At 49.1% G+C, this 9,615-nt stretch overlaps 1 long non-coding RNA gene across 1 annotated transcript; it reads left to right on the forward strand.

The window, feature by feature from the left end:
- Positions 1 to 1,382: 1,382 nt before the first annotated feature.
- LOC308519658 lies at positions 1,383 to 4,357 on the forward strand. The gene is made up of 3 exons (XR_013996013.1): positions 1,383 to 1,465; positions 1,984 to 2,074; positions 4,339 to 4,357. It is a non-coding gene; the product is annotated as an uncharacterized lncRNA (long non-coding RNA).
- The last annotated feature ends 5,258 nt before the right edge of the window (positions 4,358 to 9,615 follow it).

Genomic DNA, 9,615 nt, shown 5'->3' on the forward strand with positions numbered 1-9,615 from the left:
ACTCTACTTTGATATTAACATGTACTATCAATATTAATATATTGTCCCACCATTTATTTAATTTCAGCATTTTTAAAACTGTAGATGTTTCTTATAAAGAGTATATAGATTCTTTTACCCAGTTTAATACTTTTTGACTTTTAATTGAAGTATTTTGTTAACTTGCATTTAGTGTAATTACTGATATATTTGGATTTAAATCTACCATCTTGTTAAATGTTTTATTTATCTCACATGCTCTGTGTTCTTTTTATTCTACTTTCCTGCCTGCTTTTGGAATGGTTGGATATTCTATTTTCCCCTCTATAATCTTAGAAGTTGTATCCTTTTTTTTTACTATTCTTTTAGAGGTTATCCTAGATATCAAAATATGTATCTTTGATTTATCAAAGTTTAATCCAATTGGTATTTTTATCTTCTTTTGTAATAATACAATGATCTTAGAACATTTTAATTCCATTTATTTCACCCCCCCCCCTTGACTTATATGTACTTGTGTATATTTTAATTTTTTTAACCCTGGGTGGACATGGTTATGTTGTTTTTTACAGTCTAATGCTTTTGAATTCCCTTAAACCAACCTTCGCATTGCTCTTCCTCTCTTCCTGCAGCTATACCCTATTGTCTTACATCATTTTCCTTCTGCTTAAAGAACACCCTGTAGTATTTATTTCTGGTAAACAATCCTGAACAGCCCTAACCAGTTTGGCTTAGTGGCTAGAGCATCGGCCTGCAGACTGAAGGGTCCCAGGTTCGATTCTGGTCAAGGGCATGTACCTTGGTTGGGGGCACATCCCCAGTAGGAGGCGTGCAGGAGGCAGCTGATCGATGTTTAGCTTCTTCGCGATCCTTCCAGAAGCAGTAAATGTCCCAAAGGGAAAAGAATCCCCAGTTGTTGGACTCACCTCCCTGAAGGTCCATCTTTTCCCAGGTCTTGGTTGGGCAAGTTTTTCATTATATTTTTAACTTTTTGATGCCTTTTTTATTTTAATTTTTTTTGTTCAGCTTTTCTTACTGTTCTCAGCAGGAGAGCAAGCCCTAATTATCTTACCTGCCATTACCAGATGGTAGGAAATACAAATGCAGGAAGAAGGCCAGGTGTATGCACAAGTGCACACCTGATGTGAGTGGTGGGTACGGGGTTAACTGGAGAGCACAAGCCTATTTTTGCCTTATGGGAATGAGAGTCTTATGTTGCCAGATTTTTCAATTTTTTGAGAAGTAGGAAATGCAGGCTTTTAAAATGTGAAATCCCAATTTTCAATGGTGCCTTTAAAAAAATTTACTCTCAATAAACCAAACAAGACATATCTGCTGTCTAACCAGTGGCTGCGAACCTTTCGGACCTCATGGACCACCAGTGGTCCGCTGACCACCGGTTGGTGACTGCTGCTGAACCCAGCCCTCGGATACCAGTTTGAAATAGCTGGCTACAGTCTGTGTTGATGGGAGAAGAGGGGTGAAGGTTGGTTCTCCTTCATCATGAACTTTAGTCTCCAGTAGTTTGAATGAGAGAGTAAATCCAGTCCCTCAGACAAAAATAGCACTGAAACCAATTTTTTTCTTTACTGAAATTTCCAAGATGCTAAGGGGGAGGATGGATTCCAGTCATAGCACCAACAGCATTTCTGAAAAATCTCCCATATCCTCCTCGCGATAGCTCAGTGGCTACTCCAATCCCCTTTAATTTATCTCTTGAATTCCCTCAAGTTCAACCCATCCCTGGCTCTTTTGTCTGTCACCTTCTGATCTATTTTGCTTTAGTAGGTAATGCCCTGCTTTTTTTTTTTTTTGGTGGGCCCACCAACCCATGACACCCACAGCACTGCACAATTCGGAATCCCTTCCCACGTTTTCCTACATTCTGCACAGGAAAAGCTTCAGAAGTTAGCTGGCCAAGACGAAATCCTCCTTCACAGGAAGTGGGGGTGGGAGGAACAATGCTGTAAAGACTGAAATATGTATTTTTTCCTGTCTCCTCAGCTCTGCCATCTGGGATGGGGTGAAGCCAGGACCAGACGAGGCGTCATTTGCAAAGGAGGCAGAGCCCATTTCTGGATGCTTTGGCACCAACGTGAGTTCTCAGATGGCTGTAGCTTACACTCTGTTGAAAGGACGGGGACCCCTGTCTAAACCACCAACCCTCCCACAAATTGGGGGTGAGAAGCCAGAAAGAGGAGAAATCAAATGTGGACTTTTCCTGACTTGTCTAATAAAAACAAGTAGGCAAGGCATGTCGCAGAATAGAAAGCACTTGATAAAAATAGCATCTGTTAAGCTTGGGACTCAAGCTGGAGGTTCTTCCTTGAATATTTCCACACTAGTATCACAGTTATGGCTCGCTCAATAATGAGAGAGGTTTAAAATGCTGCGTTTCTCCGACCAAAATACATTTCTTTCCCAAGGTCTGATGGAGGAGGTGCCAGCACAAGCCTGAGAGTGTCCCCTCCCGCCTCCCCACCCCGCCCCCCGCCCCTGCTGGTTGTGGGTGTGGCTTCACCATCCTCACACCTGCCCTTGACTTTGAGACAAGGGTTGGGCCCCTCTTACACCAGCTTGTGAGAGGAGAGATCTGGGAGAAGGTTTTCTAAACAAGTCAGTGTTGCTGAGTCATGGGGCCTAATCCTATCTAATAAAAGAGAAACATGGAAATTAGCATATGACCGCTACCCTTCCCATTGGCTAATCAGGGAGATATGCAAATTAACTGCCAGCCAAGATGGCGGCCAGCAGCCAGGCAGCTTGAAACTAACATGAGGCTTGCTTGCTTCAGTGACGGAGGAAACCAACGTTCCCCCCTGCCTTGACGGCCTCTGAGCCTGCAGTTTGAAACATAGTTACAAATATAGAAGCTAAACAAAACCCCAGAAACCTGCTTTCAGCGAGCCGGGATCTCAGAGCTGGAGTTATACATTGTTTCGATTATGGAACCCAAACTAACCAGATACCTGCTTTCAGCAGCAGAGGCCTCAGAGCTGGAGCCAGAGCTAAAGCTGGCCCAGAATAAAAAAAGAAAAAAAGAAAAAAAGGAGCAGTTGGGAGCTTCAGCCCTCAGCCCCTCACCCAGACTGGCCAGGCACCCCAGTGGGGACCCCCACCCTGATCCAGGACACCCTTCAGGGCAAACCAGCCAGCCCTACCTATGCACCAGGCCTCTATCCTATATAGTAAAAGGGTAATATGCCTCCCAGCACCGGGATCAGTGGAGCCACGAGGCCTCCCAGCACCAGGATCAGCAGAGCCGAGAGGCCTCCTGGCACCGGGATCAGCATGACAGGGGGCAGCGCCCAAACCCCCTGATTGCCCTGCGGCTCTGTGTGTGACAAGGGGTGGGGGCCACAACCTCCCTATCCGCCCTGCTCTGTTCCTGACAGGGGAAGGCGCCCCAACCTCCTGATCAGCCCTGCTTTGTGCCTGATAGGGGGAGCTCCCCAACTCCCTGATCGGCCCTGCTCTGTGTGTGACAGGGTAGAGCCATAACCTCCCCATCGGCCCTGCCCTGAGTGTGAGAGTGGCAGTGCCCCAACCCCCTGATCGGCCCTGCTCTGTGGGTGATAGAGGGCGGCGCCCCAACCCCCTGATCCGCCCTGCTCTGTGTGTGACAGGGGGGAGCTCCCCAACCCCCTGATCGACCCTGCTCTGTGTGTGACAGGGTAAGGAGCCCCAACCCCCGGATTGGCCCTGCTCTGTGCGTGATGGGATGGCTCCGCAACCTCCCCATCGACCCTGCCCTGAGTGTGACAGGGGGCGGTGCCTCAACCCCCCAATCAGCCCTACCCTGAGCGTGACTGAGGGTGGCATCACAGCCTCCCAATCTGCCCTGCTCTGTGCATGACAGGGGGCGGCGCCCCAACTCCCCAATCAGCCCTGCTCTAAGCCCGACCAGGGGCTGCACCTAGGGATTGGGCCTGACCTCTGCCACCCGGGAGCAGACCTAAGCCAGCAGGGCGTTATCTCCCAAGGTGTCCCAGACTGCGAGAGGGCACAGGCCAGGCTGAGGGACCCCCCCTTCCCCCCGAGTGCACAAATTTTTGTGCACGGGGCCTCTAGTTAGTAATAAGTGTGCAATCTTATTACTCTGTGGGCTCTAGTCCAGCAACCCTCAGGCAATGGGTAAAGTAGACAGAAGCTGCTGTCTCCCCTCCTCCCTCAAGCAGCTCCCAAAGTGTCTGGGGGGAATTTCCTTCCTTCGCATTCTCCTCCTGCTACTGAGGAGCCAGCAGGGGGTCCCCCTTAGGTTAAGATGGGAGCCTAGGACCTGGCCTTTCTTAAAGCACAGCCTAGAGCCCAGGGAATTACTGTACTCACGACTGTCATCTCTATCGCCCACCTTTCCAGATCCCAGCTCCTCGATGCCCTGCTTTTGGTTGAGCTTCCTTTACAGAAAGCAAAGCTGAGCAGAACTAATCCTAGATGAGAACAAGGAGCCAAGTGGCCCCTTTTAAATGGCCTGGGTCATTATTTTTTTTTTATTGTTTTTCTTTAAATCGTGGTAAAATACACGCAACATAAAATTTACCGTTGTAGCCCTAGCCAGTTTGGCTCACTGGATAGAGCGTCGCCCTTCGTACTGAAGGGTCCCAGGTTTGATTCCAGCCAAGGGCATGTACCTTGGTTGTGGGCACATCCCCAGTAGGGTGTGTGCAGGAGGCAGCTGATTGATGTTTCTCTCTCATTGATGTTTCTAACTCTCTATCCCTCTCCTTTCCTCTCTGTAAAAAATCAATAAAATATATTTTAAAAAATAAAATAAAATAAGATTTACCATTGTAGCCATTTTAAGTACAGAGTTCAAGGGCATTGAGTCCATTCACACTGTTGTGCAACCGTCACCACCCTCCATCCACAGAATTCTTTCATTTTGCAAAACCAAAACTCTGTGCCCATTAGATAATAACTCCTCCTCTCAGCCCTCCCCTCCCCTCAGCCCTTGGCAGCCACCATTCTACTCTCTGTCTCTCAGAGTTTGACTGCTCTAGGTACCTCATGTGGGTAGAATCAGACAGTATTTGTATTTTTGTGACTGGCGTATTTCCCTTAGCACAATGTCCTCGAGGTTCATCCACATTGTAGCAGGTGTCAGAACTCCCTTCCTTTTTAAGGCTGAATAACGTTCCATTGTATGGCCATGCTGCTCATCCAGCAGCGCACACTGGGTGCTTTACCTTTGGGCCATTGTGAATATGCTGCTATGAGCATGGCTGCTGTTTTTCAAGATGGCTTTGACCGGTTTGTATTTAACAGGGTGCTTTAGGAAAGTCATCTACACGGTGTGCGATGTCAGGGACCTGAAGCCGGCTGTGGGAGCTGTCTTAGGTGGAAACAGACTTAGTGTCCCTCACATCAAACCACGCCACCTTGCACATGGGGCTGCCCCACGATGTATGTTATGGAATCATGAGTTTTGTATTTCCTCAATGAAAAAGGATACGAGGTTATGCTTAGCAGGGAGAAAATGTTTCTGACTATAAACACATGGCCGTGGGAACTCTGACAGCAGCAGACTATGAGGCAGCGACAGCAGGAGGTAATAGAGTGAAGCAGGTATAAGGCTTTGGCATCAAATCTGGCAAACATGTCCCCCCAACATGGGCTTCAAATGCCTTCCTGTCCTGACTCTTTAAGGCCCTTGCTGATTCCATCTAACCCCTCCCCAAGCTCTCCTGGTGTCTTCCACTATCTTCAGCTTTCCCTCCATCAGAACAAAATGGCAAAGCAAAAGCATAGCCCCTCCCTGATCCCTGGCTGGCTCTCACTCCCACGCTCTCTCCATCTCCTCTCCTGGAGGCTTGTCTTCACTCTCCGATTCTACATGCCCTCCCACCGGCTCTGGCTTCTGCCCTCAGTTGATCTGGTCTGGGTTCTACTGTGACCTGGCTGGCCTGCTGGTGGGGGCGTCTGGTGGGCCTGATCCCAGCCCCCGTTCAAGGCAAGAGCCTGGCATCCTGAGAGTTTGGACAGCTTGCTTCAGGGGCAGCCCCTAGAATACCAAGGATACATATATATTTTTCCTCCTCCAAAGAAAGCACATGGTATTATCCTGGGGAAGGTATATAATTTATAAAACCACATCCTTGAAAACATGTGAAAATCATCTTTCAGATGGTGGAGCACAGAGATTAGGAGATCAACTCTGTTACCAGACCTTGATGCCATTCCCAGCTCTGCCGGTTGTTAGCTGGGAGACCTTGGGCGTCTTACTTAAACTCTCTGTTCCACCTCACCTCACCTTGCCTCTAAAACTGGCAGGTGTAACAGCACCTACCTCATAGGACTGTTAGGAGAAATGAGTAAGATAACCTGTGCCAAGCGCTGAGCATGTGCATGGCTCCTAAGAAGCTGTTTATAAGGAATAGCTTTCATTTCTACTTTTCATTGGTGTAAGTTGAACTTAGTATTTACGTTTTCCTTGATTTCCATACCAGTAAAACTTGAATGAGCAAATGTGGTAAGATGAAGGGGTTATTGAAAACTAGTGGCCTGGTGCACGAAATTCATGCACATTAAAAGGGAATTAAGTAGAGGAAAAATTTAAAATCGCTATTTGCCTTTCTCTATAATAGAAGTGTCAGAGATGAAAGGAAAGCAGTAAAATGTATATTAAAATAGTATATAAATGTATTAATAAATGAACAATAACAAAATGATACATTGCGTTGCCAACAATGGCTTCTTTCAGCTTTGGAGGTACTTTGTGCCAATAGTTGGCCTTTAGACATAGTCCCACCTCCCTGCTGTCAGGGTCTGTGGTGTGGGTGAATGGATTCCTGGCTGTCAGGGTGCTGACAGCAAACTGACCAATGGCCTATTCTGTGAAGAATGGGGCTCCTGCCGCCCTGCCATGTGGGTCCTGGGTGTGGGTTCCATGCAGTGTGGGTCCTGGGTGTGGGTGCCATGCAGTGTGGGTCCTGGGTGTGGGTGCCATGCGGTGTGGGTCCTGGGTGTGGGTGCCATGCTGTGTGGGTCCTGGGTGTGGGTATCAGGTTCCCTCCTCCCTCCTGTCAGACTCGGGCGCACCGGCGGAACTGAGTCAAGTCCCCGCACACCTGTGCAGGCCTTAAAATCACTTGAGACCCAGACCCTGCTGGCCCCACCCCCACTGGGCAAGACCCAGAACCGGCTGGCCGCACACCTGTCAAGCCCGGCCCCCCTGCAGCGTCACATCAGCACTGGGTGGGGACGCACGCAGGCAGCATGACGTGAGCGCTGGGCAGGCCTGCACATGCCTGCGCTGGGGCAGAAGTCCCCGCCCCCATTCCTGCCCAGCAACTCCTGCCTGTTGACCGGTCACCGGTCATCACTGGGACACCGTTAGGACCGATTAGCATATCCCCTCTATTATATAGATTCTCTAATTGGTTTCCTAAGGACAGCATAAGGACAGCATGAGGAGCTACAGGGAGAAACATGGCATAGGGGCTAAAGAAAAGGCAGAATCCTCGAATGAGCACGAGCACTCGTAGATGTTGGAGATAAACCAAAAGACACAGAGTGGATTAGATGTTTGCCTCGTGGTGAGCATCAGATAGGATGAGTGATCTCTGCGATCTCTGCTATGCAAGGACACACACAGATGACAGGAAGATAGCCATGGGAAATCTCTCAGAAGTAAAATGAGATAATCGTCCACAGTCTGGCCACCAGAGGAAGAATCTACTGTCTGATGAATCTGATAAAACTATAGACCTCAGTCTACAGTTTAAAATAAGCAGAACTATCCCAAGAACAGATTGCAGGAGACACAAGTAAGTATGTGGTTCTGGGAAAAGGGCTGAAATGTGGGCAGAAAGGGGAGGACATGGCAGTAGAATTGGCACCTGCTGTGCCCCCTCTAAAGGCAGCTGGGCAGAGGCAGAGACTCGACCTGTGCTATCCAGAGGGGAGCCTGGAGCGCATGTGGCTCTGGAGCACCTGAAATGTGGCTAGTGGGAACTAAGATACGCTCTAAGCATAAAATGCACACAGATTTCAAAGACTGAGTGCAAAAAAAAAAAAGAATGTAAATTATATCAGCAATTTTTTAAAAACCTCTTTCTACAGGAGGCTGCCAGGTGCTGGAGACATTCTGCATATTGAACTGGGTGTTGGCAACAGATGTGTTTATATTGATAAGGAACCATAAAGCTTTACACTTCAGATTTGGGTACTTTACAAGAAGTAAACATCAATTAGAAAATAAGAAATGCAAAATATTTTTTTTCCACAAAGCATCCTTCAGACCCAGGTGGTTTCCTCTGATTTCTACCAAATATTTCAGAAATCATGCCAGCCTCCTACACGGCCTTCCAGAGAACACCCCCTCTGCTTTCCCTAGATCAGTAGAATCTTGATGCCACCCCACAGCAGATACGACAGGAAAGGGAAATCATAGGTCAGCCCCACTGGCTTAAATGTCAAAATCTGAAACCAAACATGAGCAGCCTACATCCAGAGACTTTTGGAAAGGAGAGAAGCTTGGATTTCATGGCAGGATTTCTGTGGGTTGATGTGCTGCCAGGAGAGGCAAGGGAAGGGACAGTGTCATCAGGTAGGTGGGGTACACATCTGGTGACAGAGGTTAGGAGGGTCTGGGTGACTATCAGAGAGGGTCCTGGGCTGGGGTCACAGGCTGTAGGTAAGAGGGGGTCCCTCTATGAGGACATGCATCTCTGTCCCCTGCCACTGCAAGGTCTGGGAGGGATGAAGAGTTTGTAAACACCGGCTTGTAGTGAGGACGGAATGGGCAGGGAAGAGAGCCAGGCCTCAGGCAGGCCTTCGCCCCGGCTGCTCAGGCAGGTGCTCACATCACTGCCCAGCAGACTGTGGAGCACGCCAGCCTCATCCATCAAACACCAAAGCACCAGCCCAGCTGCTCACCTTCCACATGAATTAGCACTAACTGTCCATCAGGGTTCATCATTGAAGGTCAAGCTAATTCATTAGAGAGCTGCCATGTGGACAGTTGATGTATCAGCGATTTTTAAAATACTGATTATATATTAAAACTAGTGGATGGTGCACAAAATTCATGCACGGGGGAGGCAGGTGTTCCTCAGCCCAGCCTGCATCCTCTCTAATCTGGGACCCCTTGAAGGATGTCCTACTGCCGGTTTACAGGGATCGGGCCTAAACTGGCAGTCGGACATCCATCTCGCAATCCAGGACTGCTGGCTCCTAACCGCTCACCTGCCTGCCTGCCTGCCTGATTGCCCCTAACCACTCTTCCTGCCAGCCTGCTCACCCCCAACTGCCTCCCACTGCCAGCCTGCTTGCCCCCAAATGCCCCCCTGCCAGCCTGATCACCCCCAACTGCCCCCGTGCCAGTGTGCTTGCCCCCAACTGCCTCTCCTGTGAGCCTGATCACCCCAAACTGCCCCCCTGCTGGCCTGCTCACTCCAAACTGCCCCCCCCCCCGGTGTCCTGATCACTTCCAATTGAACCCCACTGATGGCCTGCTTGCCCCCAACTGGCCCCCCTGCTGGTCTGCTTACCCCCAATGGCCCCACCCCCCACCAGCCTGATCACCCACAACTGCCCTCCTCTCTTGGCCTCTAACTGCCTCTACCTCATCCCCGCCACCATGGCTTTGTCCAAAAGAACGTCCGGAAGGTCTCCTGGAAGGTCTCCCAGTCTAAT

The sequence above is a fragment of the Myotis nattereri genome (genome assembly GCF_964212035.1).
Source record: "Myotis nattereri genome assembly, chromosome: 5".
Taxonomy (NCBI): domain Eukaryota; kingdom Metazoa; phylum Chordata; class Mammalia; order Chiroptera; family Vespertilionidae; genus Myotis; species Myotis nattereri.